This window comes from Alligator mississippiensis, chromosome 1 (genome assembly GCF_030867095.1).
Source record: "Alligator mississippiensis isolate rAllMis1 chromosome 1, rAllMis1, whole genome shotgun sequence".
Classification (NCBI taxonomy): domain Eukaryota; kingdom Metazoa; phylum Chordata; order Crocodylia; family Alligatoridae; genus Alligator; species Alligator mississippiensis.
This window is the reverse complement of record NC_081824.1, coordinates 42,615,756-42,631,522: the sequence shown is the minus strand read 5'-3', so window position 1 is coordinate 42,631,522 and position 15,767 is coordinate 42,615,756.

Below are 15,767 nucleotides of genomic sequence, written 5' to 3'. Positions count from 1 at the left end.
CTGAGGCAGGTGTGAGACATGGAGACAGCAACAACTTCCAATCACTTCTATGTCACTGATGTGATTGTGTGGCTGCAGTTTCTGTTCCCCCATAAGTCAGTGCCCAAGGCAGCTGCCCTGGTTGCCTCATGCTAGTTATATGACTGCTTTTATGGAGCCAGAAGCAATTAAGATAACTTCAGGGGACAGGAGTTAAACTGGATAACTGCCAGGTTTAGTGTGCAGCACGTAGCAAAACTGATGATCAGCTGAGTGGGTAAGTTGTATGTGGGTTAAAACAGAGCACAGCGGTCCATGTAATCTACTAAACTGCTTGGGCAGTTTTCCCAAGCAATTGCACAGTGAAAGAGTATGTCTTATTGACTCATATTCCCTACAGCGTCCCTGTGAAAGAGTCTGTCTTATTGTTTCATACACCTTATAGCACCACTTACCTTATCCCTACTTCTCCTATCATGGAGCAAAGAAGGAGGTCAGAATCTAGCTTCCAATTAGGGACCCTTGGCAGGTAGGAAGAGGAAATGGCCTCTTACTCATTCCGAGGTTTACAGTCCATCAAGATACCCTGAGAGCTGCATTGGAACAACCTTCCTGGAGAACTTTGGGCTCTGCATTGTTCATAATAATGTAGCTTCCACACATCATATTACAGTGTCTGTGTCTTATTTTTTATGGCAGCACAGAAGACACATAGTTGAATGAGAAGTTCTTTTGAGTCACAAATCAACCTATTCCCAGCTATCTGCAGGCAAAGCAGGCGGCTCATCTCCTCCTCAGCAACACATCTTTTTCTTCAATTGTAGCATGAAATGCACTTTTCTAATTTACATAACAGCCTCAGTAATAAAAATATGGCTTAGTGAAATCCATATAATCTTCAGAGATACCTGAAAAAAAGTAAAAAGACAATAAGCTTTCAGTTGTAAATAATTCTTGTGGTATATCTCTCTCAAAATGTTGCAGATATTCCTTTTTTTTCCTACAGTTCCTCTAGCTACCCCCCAGATATGAGGGGTAAAACCATTTTAGAAAAATAATGCAGGCAAGGCAAACAAAATAACCACCCTGATTCTATATCTACTAGTCCTAAAACTGTCACAGAGGGAAGGTACATATGGCTAGTACACAAGATTCACCCTGTGATTCTTTCTTGAATGTCAGATGTCAGCAGCCGCTGGCCCCTGGAGGTCAAGGGCCAAGGCCCACTCACTCCCAATGGGGTGGGTGAGACAGGCTGGTAATGTGCCCTCAGGGACCCTTTGCTTCTCTGAAATCCCTCCTTTTGTATTCTCTCTCTCCTTCGATGACACTTCATTTCCAGGTACCATTGATTGGTTTCCCTGTGGTCATCACACTGTCCACGTTCTGTTCTGCAGCATAATCCTTTGTTGTAACAAACCTATCACATGCACACATCTTAATTCGGTCACTTACCAGTGTCTTAATTTGGTCTGTCCACCAAAACCAGAAATCCCAAGGGCTCTGCAACTTGTTACTGTGACCTGGTCCAATGCAGCAAGCCTATCTCATGTTATGGAACAATGTTCAAATTTCCCAGCCTGTTAATGCCTGCTGGTCTGCTGGCCTCAGACACAGTGGCTGCCTTGAAGGCTGTAATCCTTTATCACAAACAGCCTTTTTGAAACCAATTAACCCTTGCCATTGCAGTGGACCATTATTCTAATGTTTATCTACAGGCCAGTTACTAAAAGCAAATCTCTAAATATATTTTTCTAGTCATTATCCCCAACTGCCTCAACACTGCTTGCTTCTTTCCCCCTGCCCCACAACTGCCTGTCCCTCACTGCTCCCTCCACCTCCTGCCAGCTTACTGTCTCCCACACAACCCACCCCACTGCCTGTCCCATTACTGTGCCTTCACCACCTGTTCTATGGCATTTTCCCCATTGTCTCCCCCACTGTCTGTCCCCACACTGCCTGCCTCATTACTATCCCCACATCACCTGTCCATCCTCCCTACCTTCTGCAGTATTGGGGCAGGGGGGGCGGGGGGAAGCAAATTTAGGATAATCTTCCAGTAATTAGATTCTATACATGAAACATTATTTTGAATGTATACATTTTCTATGTATAGAATCTAATTACTGCGGGGCCTGTGGGTAGTGGTGTCAGTTGTAAGTAGCTTCATTAAGGTCAGAAAGTAATATCTGGATTTTATGGACTTACTAATAGGGAATGGAGATATATAGTACCAGGCATTATATATTACAACTTGTCAGGAATTTTTTAACAAAAGCCTATTTCACCAGAAAGAAACAAAACAAAAAAACTTTTCATGGGAAAGTTTCAGCTTCGAGGTATTTTCCATTTCTAAATAGGCTTTTTAACAAGTCCCATAATTTTTCTAAACTATTTCATATTTTTTAAAATGGAAGATTTATTGTTCAAAATTAATTGTACTTTGACTTTTAAATGTATATATATACTAAAAAAAAGAAAGTAGGAAGAAAACTACTTAAGAAGTACCTGGCTCAACTATAGGCATGAAATCAAATGTCCAATGTGCCCTTCTACTCCACATAGTTATTTTGATAGTCCAACATGCAAAGATAATTTTCCAGACAAAGCTTAGATACTACGGAGATAAGTATGATAACTGGATTAATTGATTCCAGGTTGAAGTTGCAGGATTGGCACTCAGGAAAAATAATAGTTTTGGTACAAAAAAACCTAAAAATAAAAAAAGATGAAGAATACAATTTAAAAGACTCTTTTCAGGCTAAAATTACACTTTTGGAAAGCAAATATCATCAATTTGATGTGGACACTAATAATGTGGGCTTTGGCTTTAAAAGAAAAACATGATTAAGTGTGAGGTTTTTATATGAGATTTTTTACAAACAACTTTTCAGCTCAGGTGAAAATATATCTGTCTTATTTAGTTAGATGCTTCCAAAAAAGAAGTTTCTAAAGGCAAGACTCATATGAATGTGATACTATACCAAGTTAAGCACACTTATAAATCTACAGATGTAATTTTCATATGTAGCTAGTGATATTAAGACTAAAAAGGATCATTAGTTTGTTTAGAGTGATGTCATGTATAATATAGGCAATAGAATTTTATTTAGTTACTAACGCATGATACCCAATAGCTTGTTTCTGATGAAAGTACATTTACCAGAAAAGTATCCATTCATTTGAAGACACAAAGCTATGGAGAATCTACCACTTCCATTTGTCTTTTTTTCTACTGTTTAACTTGCCTGTCACACAGGACCTTTTGGTGCTTGTCACTTTAAGGGCCAAAGCAGGTGTCAGAGCAGGTGGCACGTGTGAGCCAGAGTAATGAGCCAGCCACCACAGGAAGTTCCTGGGATTGGATGAGGGGGCTGAGCAGCCTCTATTTTAGATCCAGGCTCTCAGGGCTGAGACAGCAGTCTGCTGCTGACAACCAGAAAGACACCACCCAGCTGGCTGGCTGCTCAGGAACACCTTGGAGGTAAGGGCAGGAGCTTTGGGGATGGCAGGAAGCTCCTTGTCCTGGATATGACCAGAAACTGCACCTTGCTGGGGAAAGATTGCCTGGTGTGCCTGCCCGTGGTGCGGTAGCTCCCCAGAAATGCCAGGCCAATTGCCTCCCCAGTGAAAGGTCTGTAGGGGTGCCTCATAACCCCATCCCCTACCACCCAGTGGGTCATAGAGCAAAAAGTGGGGCCAGGCATGCCTAGTGAGAGGCATCTAAGTCTGTGGGGTGGAAGATCCTGAAAGTGGTGGAGCCATGCACACCTTGAGAAGCACTTGAGCCCAGGGGGGTGTAAGACTCTGGAGCCTCAGCATAGAGGGAGGAGTGGGGCCAAGTACACCTAGGGAGAGGCACCTGAGCCCAGGGAGTGTAAGACCCTGAGGCCCCAACATAGTGGGGGTTGTGATAGCCACAACCAGAAGGGTTAATAAGCAGTTATAACAAAAAAAATGCTTTTTGAAGATATCTGAAATAGAGCTTATGAAACGGTTTTCTATCTGTCTGGAGTATAACCCGCAAGAAATATATATATCACTTTTTATACTAATCTTGAAACAGCATGACTTTTAAAAAGCAGAACTAAAGAATATAACCTCAGACTTAGCTGATTTATTTTTTTTTTTTTTCTCCTTAGAGTCAGTAAAATAAACTTAGGCAGGAACAGTTAATCTCAGACCTGAAGTGATGTGATGTGAGTTGCTTATTGGGTAAACCCAAGCTTGGGTAAACCCAATCATTATTGTAATGATTTCTAACACCTTTTAACCCCATAGGATAACAGCTATAGAATAAGATTATAAATGACTGTATAACCAAAAAATTAGCATAAACAGGATATAAAAGAACATGCACGTTAAGTAACCCTCGGGAAGGGCGGAACAGAAGGCTCATTGCTGTCCCATTACCCCGGATCTCTCTTACTCCCTGTGTAAGCGAGGCCCAGATCCTGACAGAGGAACCTCCCCCTGGTATAACCCTCCAAAAGTGTGGATCAAGGACGCCTGATTTCAATGAATCAACTTGACATGTATCTAACTGAGGGACTGTTGATAAGTTACTAACCAAGTGGGAACTCTTGGTTGATTTCTCTATCTGTTCTTATTATCACTGTCAAATTTTAACTTGCATTGTTATGTTGTCTGTTTATTAGCTTAACGTTTTTACTAACTGTCATATGTGCAAACTGTATCTTTTGTTGTTATAAGTAAAATTCATTTTCTTTTATAAGTGAAACTTGTCATTGCTTTCCTTCCCAACGTTACTTCCTTGATCCTGAACCAAAAAGCCCAGTGGCTAATAAAGTTGTAGTACTCAGTCAGCCTGCAATTAAATTGACATACTCATAGTGCCCAGCTGGCCTGTGACAGGGGGTGCAGTGTTGGCCTCAGTGAGAAGGTGGTGGTGCAGGGGGTGGCAAGGGGCAACCTGAAGAGCTACGAAAGAGTTGCTTAAGTGAGAAAGCCGCAGTGGGAGTAGTAAATCATTGCCACAAGGAAAGGGTGGAGGTGTAGCCCCAGTGAGGGGGCAGAGGAGAGTGAAGGGCCAAAGGCAGAGCTGGGCCTCAGTGAGAGGATGTGCAGTACATGACTTAGGATACCTGGGCAAGCAGAACCAAAGGCTGAGGGCAGCCCATAGGGGGCCGGGGAAGTCATAGTGGGTAGTTTTGTGCACAGTGTAGTGGCACAGTGACGGTGAGCTCCAAGGGAGAGTGAGAGTCCCAGTGAGACCCTGGAACATGGGTCACAGTGAGGCACTGTGCAATAAGGATGCCATCTGTGCAGAATGGGACACAGTAAGGGAAGGTCGGAGACATGTGTAAACCCCTTGGTATCGGGGCATTAAAATGAGCAGGCTCTTGCGTTTGACATCAGGTTGATCCCAACAAGTCATGGTAAGCGAGACAGAGCAGACTGCCCTAGACAGAAGGGTGGCAAGTATGGTGACTGGCCATAGGTAGGCTCTTTTGTCACACTTCCTCTCATTTGAAAAGTTTGCCTTACTTCTAATTTGAATTTATTTGCTTCCAGATGTTGGTCCTTGTTATTTGCCTTCTTCACCAGATTAAAGAAACTTTCAATATTTTACTCCCCCTTTAGTGGGACTAAGGTTAGTCTCACATCAGTCCATACACATTGTTAATGTGCCTTAACATATCTACATATGCGTTAACGCACTTTAACTCTTCGTAAATTTGATACCCGCTTTTGCCTTAAATCTCCATTTTTAAGGTGCATTGGGGTGCACATGTGTAGACTCACACTCTTAATATGCTTTAAATTGGGCTAAAGCACTTTAAATCAGCACATGTAGACATGCCCCAAGTGAGCACTGACTTTCCCACTTAACATTTTATTCTGGAGTCTCAGATCGTTTTCAAACATGAAAAATTAGTCAACTAAAAGGATAAATAGAAAAGCATAGGTTAAATTCTTTGCTGTTTAGTCTTTTTAAAAGGGTAAGTAACCACAGAATTTGATATATAATAAATGCTAGAAGCAGAATAAAAAAACATTTCAGACCTTTGAGCTGCAAAATCTTAGGCACAAGAATTAAGGATTCCTTTATGTTGGCAATTCACATTTTTATAAAAGCTATCAGTAGAACCTGATAAAATTACTAGGGTTGTCATGGTACATAATACTAAACGCAGGGTAGAATAAATGGTTGGTTTGAAATAACAGCTCTCTCTCAGGCCAGAAAGGGAGGCTTTAAAGTTAGATTTAACCCAAGCCAAACTTAAAGAAAGTTTGGATCCATCAATTTACTTCTTCATTTTAAATTAGCCTGCCATTAGATCTACCAATTAAATAACCCTATATAATAGCAGAGAAATATGTCATTGAAGGTAAGAGACTATAAAATCCACCATATGAATGGTGTTCACATTTTGGACATCCCCTTCTACCTAAAAACAACAAGTTTCCCTAAAACAAATCATTCTTAATTTTTTTTTTTTAAGTAAAATAATAAAATCCCTGACCCAGGGAGAGATTTTTATCTTGAAAAAGAAAAGAAGCCAGAGCCTTACTGTTGCTTATCATTTCTCATCAAAAACACTCAATTATTACCATAAGAAGCAGCACTACAAGACCCATAAAATAGAAAATGGTCCACTGTAACACGTGTTTATTATTTTTCCTTCTCTCTTCCTCCCTCTGTAAGGATATCTTTGCACGTTGCTTGTACTCTCCATTAAGATGAAGGTTCCCTGCACACAGAACACTTCCCAAGACTAATCCCTACTTCATCATGAGTTTAAATGACTACTACTACTATAACCTTCACTCTCAGACCCACACATATAAAACTAATTTGAGCAATTTGACATTGCTAATTGCAGCCCTGGTTTTCCTAAATCCCAGTGAATGCTCACAGGCATCTTTTTTCTTTCTCTTCATACAGCTTCACATTATCCATTCCCAAAACAGCTTAGATGACAGAAGCAATGTGAATTGTACACAAGGAATTAAATTGGAAGATGACAATCTCAGGTTCTATCCTGGCTCTGCTACACTGCATTAGCCCAAGGCAACCCTTTCACTTGTTTCCTTTCCTTTGTTTGTCTGGTGTATTTACATTGTCAAGTATTTAGAAGAGTGACAGTCCCTTCAATGCAGTTCTTGTGTCATTAAGTGTAATACAAATAAAATCATAATCAGAATTAGAAACGATGCCACAGGTTTTGTGGATAATGAAGTTGTCTGAGTGCTATATCACAAACAGAAAAAAAGAAAAGAAAAATGCTTTAAATACTATTTTTGTTATAAGAATAGAAACAAAATGATATGAGAGTTGAGCAAGGTAATCATTTTGAGATTTCTTAAAGTAATGGTTTTTTTGCTTACTTATATTGAAATGTGAGTTTAAGCAAAACAAGAAGATAATGCTAAGCATAAGATAATCACAAGGGTTGATTACCACAGTCTCTGGTCAATAGAAATGTGCCTGTGTGGTACAGTTCTGCATACAGGAAGCCAAAACAACCTCCCTCTCACTGTTGTACCTTCTTCAGCAGAATTTGATCATGCACTTTAATTTTTTTCCAGGAGTAACAGAAAAAAATTATAACAGAACCTATATCATTTTTTGTTATGCTACTCCTCATTATGGACAGCAGAGTATCATCTGGCCTCCAATTTCAGTGGGTTAAAATTTTGTGCATATATAATGTGTATGTACTCAGACAAAAAATCATTTTCGTTTACAAATAGTCAATAGCATACACACCAACAACAGAACAGTAAGGCAAGAATAGGGCTAGCCTGTATTCCACATATTGGCACTTATGTGTCCAAGGCCCAGATCTTAATCTAACCTCTAAGAAATCTAAGCGGTACCAGAATGATATTTGGCATCAAGGACACTAAATACAATCCTATTCTATGTGTAACTACATTTAGCTTGTTGCACATGCTTAGAAGTTATCTAGGGCAGACACATAGGTGTCTAACTCAACACTTATGTGAGCCAATTCTGTTTGGGAAAGCTCATCAATCCCCAGATATTTAGTTGGAAGAAAATCACACTCAGTGACCATCCTACACAATATCAAAGGATATCTTTAGTCCAATGAGCAAGATACTTAGAAATGGGAGATCAGAGGTCAGTCTAGTTTAGTTCACTCTGAGGGCATTTGAACCCACATCTCTCACTTCCCTAGACAGTACTCTAACAACTATGCTATGCATGAGGCACATTAGGTGTGAGATCTGTCCTCCCCATCTCCTGTTAAAGCTGAGGCACTGGGCAGCCAAGTGTGAAAGATGCATAGTACAGCAGGCAAGCAAGGAAAAGGGGAAGTGGCACTCTGACTTTCAGTGGATGTATCTAGATGAGCACTTAGATCAAAGCAATAAACTTCTGCATAGTTTGTGCTGGAGAAAACAACTTCTGGGCACAGTGTGTACATGTGCACCCAGGACCACACCAGTTAGAGCTGTGACACAGAAGCCCTGGGCTGGCAGCAGGCTCAAGGAGTCAGCCCCAATCTCCAGGAGGTGGCAGAGGGCAATGGAGAGGTTGGCCAGGGCACAACAGGCAGCCATGTGGCTGACCTCCCAAGCCTGCTGTCAGCCTAGCCTAGGACTGCAGCAGTTTGAGCTGGGGCAGAGCAGTGAGGGGCTGGAAGGGGGCATGGAGGTCAGCCCTGGGCTTTGGATAGTGGTAGAGCACAGCAGAGGGGTGGGCTAGGGCACAGGGGTCAGGCTCCTACCCTTCAGTCTCCCTCTCCCCAGCTGGCTAGGCTGACCAGGCTCAATTTGTACCTGGCAGTCACCATCTACATGTGCATTTAATTACACTCATGTTCTCCAGCATAGGATAATACTCGTCACCAACATTACTATCCTATGGCAAAATAAATTAGTTTACTGAGCCCTAATTTTGGCACACATATAGATAGAAATGCTTTGCTGCAGAACTAATTTGTCAACTCCACAGTAAAGTGCATTTGTAGATGCACCCGGTGTGGTTTGCCCTGCTGAGGGAAGCCTGGCTCCTGCTCCTAGTGATATTTATCCATTTTATCCAATAACTATTGAAGGCAAACACAGAAACAACATTGGAAACAGGAGCCAGGACTCCCCCTCCTAGGGCACTGCCCATGTCACTGTGTCACAGGAAAGCACACAAGTGGTAGCTTTTCTGTGACACAGTGACATGGGCAGTGCCCTAGGAGGAAAGCTACCATTTGTGTGCTTTCCTGAAAATCCAGAGACCTACTCCTTTGCTAGGGAAGTTGGAGTTGAAGAGAACATGTACATTTGGGATTTGAGTGATAAGTAAGATTATGGTATTGTCACAGTCACTCTGGACAATGCTGCTAACCCGATTATCACCCATAATGAGAAGAGATCCTGGTTTTCTGTGATAAAAAAAAAAATCACATATCCTCTGATTAAAAATCACAAACTCTCTGAGTGATAAGAACCACAAAATCCATGATTAAAATGAAATGCCACCATATATGTAGGTATTGTGACAGACTCACCCGGTCGAGCTCCAGTGCATTTCAGGGCTCGGGAATTTGCACTTCTGATTGATAGAGACAAGCCACCAATCAGAAACAAGCTAAGGAAAGCAGGTGCCGCCCCTTTTCCCAAAGGGAGGGGGAAAGCAGCTCCCCAACCTGATTGTGAACTGCGGCACAGATAAACCATAACCGGTTCCTACACAGGAGGCACAAGTCTTCCCTCTCTTTTTCCAGATACTCTATTAGGTGAGACCCTTCAGCATTCCCTCAGGGTGGAGAACCTGGCAGCTCCCCTGATCCTCCCTTTAATATCATCACAACACTGGCATGTATATGATATATACACACACACATATATATATCACAACACTGGTGTGTATACATATATATATTCCATGGGCAGCAGCCCCAGCCCCAGCCCTGCCCAACTCACTCCCACCCTCCCTATGGGGGCCTCAATCCCTCATCCCCCCCACCCCACCAGTCTTACCTGCAGGAGCTGCTCTCCAGGCTGCCTGGCAGCCATGTGCATGTACATGCATATGGCGTCCCCTGCCTGACCGCCTTCCTCCTGCTTTCCCCCAGCCCCTTGCAGGCTGGAACTTTGCCAGCCTACAGACAACACTTTGCAAAAGTGCAATATTAATGTGTTTCTCCATTAAAATGAAAAATCCACATTTTTCTCAGGGAATAGGGAAAATCGGGGGGGGGGGGGGTCTGTTTTTCCATGGGAAACAAAAAACAAGGATCCCTGATAATGAGGATGTCATCTTCTAGACAGATAATTCACTAATGTTATTGTCGCAGTCCAAGGACTAGATTACCATAGTCCTGCTGTAGGAAATATATTAAACTGTAAAATAAATAAATGAAAATAAAAAGAGGAAATGAATTATTTTCTACATACATAATTATTGGGACCGGCTCTAGTAAATAGCACCCTTGTTGTGCAGTAAGTGATTGTTTGTTTAGAGTACTGCATGTTGAGATAATGTTAAGAAATAAGAATTGTCCATGGTAATGCATTGCAAGCTGTCAAAAGAATGAAAAGGAAGAGGAAAAAAAAGCTTCCTGCTTACTAGATAATCTGATTTAATCTTTCTGCAGTTGTTCTTAAAACCTAATATTCATCTTATAACAGAAGTCTCAGAAGAGACAGTTCTTCTAAGCTCTGATTCAAGCTTATTAAACCTCATTTAAGCACGTGCTTAACTTTTATTGAACTGAGCCCTAGTAAAATGGCCAATGATAATTCATATTTCACATTTCTTCACAAGGGTTATGATAATTCACACTTAACTATTCAAGGTTGGCAATTATGCTACAAATTTAATGACACCAAGTTTGCCACCCACAGGTCATTATACTATATCATTAGAACATCTGCTTTTCTCTAGAAAGATGGACAGCAGTCTATAGTAAGAGCAATAAGAAATGTACAAAATTGGGGTAAACTTGGGAGAGAGAGAGATAAACAAGAAATAAATATGTAAGAGGAGGGAAAAAGGAATAAAGGATCAAGGGAGAGAGAAAAAAAGAGGAGAAATCCACTGTTATTACAAGGAACAAGCCACCAAAATTGAAAATTAAGAAACTTAGTGAGACTAAAGAAAAAAGTTCAAGTAACCTAAACAGAAAGTTAACAAAATAAACAAAAACAAAAATGCACAAATAAACCAGGAAGAATGCCAGAATAAAATGAAATAAAGGAAGCGCAAGGAAAAGTAAAGAAATTGTTTTCAATTTAGGGGAAGTTTAGAAAAGGACAGATACAAAGAAGAAAAATGAATGAAGGAGAACGGAGGAGGAGAAAACAATCTTAGTAGAAAGCATAGATAAATGTTTTGCTCCCATACAGAATGCCGGATTAATGTAATTAATAATTAGATGAATATATTTTCTTTCACCGATATTTCCACTGAAGTCAGAATAGCAACAATAGATCACTTTTCTACTTGTGGTATGGAAAAACTACATGGCAAAGATTCTTCTTTCACAAGATAAATAAAATGTATAAAGAACATAATACTGAAATATTAATATCTCTCTCTCTCTATCTCTCAGTTTCTCTCCTTATATATATTATTTGCATCTAACATTTATGTGGAAAAACTTGAGAAAAAGGAAGTTTTGAAAAAAAATCACGAGTAATCTCACCCCAGGTTAATTAATCAATTATTTTCCATCTTGATCCATTTTAGTTTTTTAAATTCTTCTACTGCTTATTATCATGGTATCTTAATCTATTCAGATTGTTGTGGCTTCATAACTGTAGGCTCTGGGATGTCCATTTAAAGTATGATCTAAAAATTAGACTGAAAATGTATTTACTCTCAGGTTTCACCTGTAAGTTCCAGAGAATTATTTCTAATGTAAGGCCCTGTTGAATATCTGGATATACTTTAAAACACAGTATATATTTTCACTGAAGCCCTATTTTTTACACATTTCCCTATGTCAAAAACATATTATGAACCATAATATGGACATAATAGTATGAGCCAAAGTATATCTATATTCACATAATTGTAAAGAAAATTTAGTGATCTAAAGAGCAGATTTTATTCTACCTATTAAGCATTAAAGAAATATAATATATCTAAGATGCCCTGTGTTGTCCATAAGGGGATGTTGAAGAGGCAAGCTGAGATTTTAGTTTGCACAGAAGAATATAGTTTTGGAGGAGAGGCAAGGAAACTAAAAACCCAAACCTCTGGAGGGATGGCAGATACCTGGGAAGAGGATAGGGTTTATCCTTCAAAGGAAACATCCAAATAATGTTTAGAGAAATATGGGAGAGAACCAGGAGAGGACAAAGTCACAGCTGGCATTATTTCTCTCATAGGAAATTGCCAGAAAAAAAAAAAATGAGGAGGCAGGAGGATGGTTGGATGAGTGAATCGTTGTGAAAAGACAGCTCAATAGTGAGGATTCAATTTATCTGGATAAGTGATGTCATTTACCTGTAACTGCAGAAGGAAAGAACAAATGTGTAGTAGAGAAAGTTAGCCTTGTCACAGAATTCCTTCCAAAGATACTCTAAAATGTAAGAGTAGAAGCAGAGAAAAGAAATGCTGTGGGAAACAACAGGGAGGGGCAAAAGAAGTAAGTGAGAAGAGTGAAGCAGGAACAGAATCAGGAACTATACTGATAAGAAAAAGTAAGAGGAAGAGAAGAACAAGGCTTATAAGATACAAAATAATCATTACTGGGTGATGCTGCATATGCTATTAATGTGATAGAGACTTTTTTGTGCAGTACAATACTGCACAGTAAGCCTTCCCAGGGAACATGTGCACCCAGTGGGAGCAGCCCAGTACAGGTTTGCTCCTGCCGTGCTCTGTCCCCCTGCAGCATCCAGGGGGAGCTCCAAACTTCCCTGGATGTTAGCCCAGGGACTGACAGGTGGCACAGGACCAGGAGAGCTCTGCCAGCTGTAGCAGCAGCTGTCTCCTGATCCTGTGCACATCAGGAGAAGTCCCTTTCCACATCAAGAAATACAGTTGCCAGTGACCCCACTGGGGCTTCCCTGCCCAGCAGGAATCAAGTTCCAGACAGCCCCTGGCTGGGTGGGGATTCCCTGCCCAGCAGCATGCTGGCTGGAGCTGTCCTGCTTGTGGAGCAGCTACTGGTGAGCCCCTGGCTGGATAGAGAATCCTCTGGCCAGCTGGGGACTCACTGACACTGCCCCACAAGCAGGACAGCTCTAGGACACAAGCAGGACAGCTCCAGGCAGCTCCCTGTTGGGCGGGGAATCCCCACCCTGCCAGGGGCTTGGCAGCAGCTGCCCCACAAGCAGAAAACTCCATCCAGGCCACAGATGAGTGGGGAAGCAGACATATCCCCAATCGCCGAACTACTTGGCTCTCAGCTCCTGGGGGGAGCCAGGAATCACATAGCACTGGGATGAGCAAGAAGAGAGTGATCCCATCCCAGCACTGAGTAGGTCTTGTGTTCTGGGGGAAGCCTGGAGCTGAGCAATGTCAAGACTGGGGACAGAAGACTCCACCTTCCCCTATGGTCCCCTGCTGGTGTGGCTGCCTGGGAGCAAATTTGCTCCTGGTCAGCATCTACACAAGCAGTACTGTGCAGTAGCTAATGTGCAGTTTATCTGTCAATTAAGTTAATGCATGGTTTTCTACTACCTGTAAATACAGGTAGTAGAAAACCACACATTAGCCTAATTGACAGTACAGTAGCTGCTGTGCATGGTAACATGATGATGCCTTACTGCGCAGTAGATTAGTCTGTCAATGGACTGAAAGACCATTCAGGCTGATTTATGAGCAAGGATCTGGGTGTTCCTTTCCTCATGGAAAAACAGAAAAAAACATGAATTTTCCCTTTTAGCCAAGAAAAATGCAGATTTTTCATTTTAACAGAGAAACACACGGATCTTGCACTTTTGCAAAGAGATCTGTACAGGCTGGCAGAATTCCAACCTGCAAGGGGCTGGCAGTGAGTAGGAGAGAGGTGGTCAGGCAGGGGGCACCATGTGCATATACATGCACATGGCCATCAGGAAGCCTGGAGAGCACCTCCTGTAGGTAAGTCTGGGGGTGGGGGGAAAGGGGGAATGAGGCCTCCATAGTGAGGGAGGGAAAGAGTTGGGCAGGGCTGGGGCTGGGACTGCCCAGCTGGGTGGTACATGGGACTTGGGGCCCAGGGCCTGGGGCCATGTGTGGCTGCAGGGGGAGCATGTGCCCCCCAGATCTGTGCTGGGTGTGGGTGAGGGGGTGGGGGAGGGCTGTCCACTGTTGACTCAGGTTGCCTTCCATGCTGCACTTCCCCAGGGCCTCCATGGCCTAGTAGGTAGGACTCAGCACAGCAGGGCAGAATGGGGCCAGGTTGGGAAGCTCCTTGCAACTGCAAGCTCCATGCTTCCCTGGTGAGGAGCCCCCTGCATGCCTGGCAGCAGCAGGGTTGGCAGCACAAAGTTGTGCCCCCTGCTGCTGATGGGTGAGCAGGGGGCACCTTACCAGGGTGATGCAGGGCTTGCAGGGCAAAGGAGCTTCCCCACCCAGCCCTACTCTGCCCTGTCATGCCAGGTCCCACGGGCTGTGGAGGCCACAGCAGGAGGACAGCAGTGCAGGGAGCCTGAACCTGCAGCTTGCACTCAACCCCATCCCATACACAGATCTGGGGGTCACGTGACCTCCACGCCCCCCTGGGAGCATGTGCATTGGCAGGTTTCTGTCCCCCTTGCCTGAGCCTTCAATGGTCAGCCCGCACCTGCACCCACCATGGGCTCCACTCTAGCCATGCCACCCTCAGGGGTGGGGAACCAGGCTCCACACTCTGCTCCACCATAGCAGCTGCTGCCTCCCACAGGTAGCAGCCGAGCATCAGGCACTTCTGTGGGGGGCAGGGCACTGTGGACCCAGGTCCCTGGCCCTGTAGCCCTGGCAGCTGGGGGTCCCCTCAGCAGGGTTGAAGCAGTCTGTGGGTGGGAGGTGAGGGGTACCAACAGGGGCAAGGGGCACCAGCAGGGCCAGGGGTCTGTGGGTGGGGAATGAGGGGCACCAGCAGGGCTGGGAGGGTGGGGATGAGGAGTGAGACGCACTAGCATGGCCGGGGCGCTGTAGCTGGAGAGTGAGGGGTACCAGCAGGGCTGGGGGGCTGTGGCTTGGGAGTGAGGGGCCTGGACCTATCTCCTGGATGGCTAAGGGGGCAGGGAGAGCTCTGATTTTCCATGATAAAATACCCAAAATCAAACACCAAAATATATATGTATTTAGAATTTATTTTATTATAGTGATTGAGGCACTGGTAGGCTTCCAAATTGCTTTAAAATTATAAATACATCAATAAAACCTTGTGTTCAATTGATATCTATATAGTGGCATTTCATTTTAATCATGGATTTGGAATCCTTATCAGAGAGTTTGTGATTTTTAATCAGAGAATTTGCAGCTGTTTATCAGCAAAAAGCAAGATCCCTTGTTGTGAGGTATAGGTGGATCATTCACAGAATAATGTATATAGAGATGAAGTGTCCTTAGGAGGTCATCTAGTCTATCTTCTATTCCAAAGGCAGGAACAACTGTATCAAAACCATTCCTGACAGGTATGTCAATTTGTTCTTAAACCCTCCAGCGATGGAGATTCCACAATCCTGCTTAGGTTATCTATTACAGTGCTTAAGTAACCTTACAATTAGAAAGCTGATGATTGGTGGTGTTGAATGAAAGCAAATGATGATCAAAGACTGAGTAAATCAACTGCAGATTGATTGGGCAGAGAAAATATTTGGTGAGGACCAGTCAGTTATATGGTTTTCTAGGTAAGGGCTATGCCTACAGACTGAAC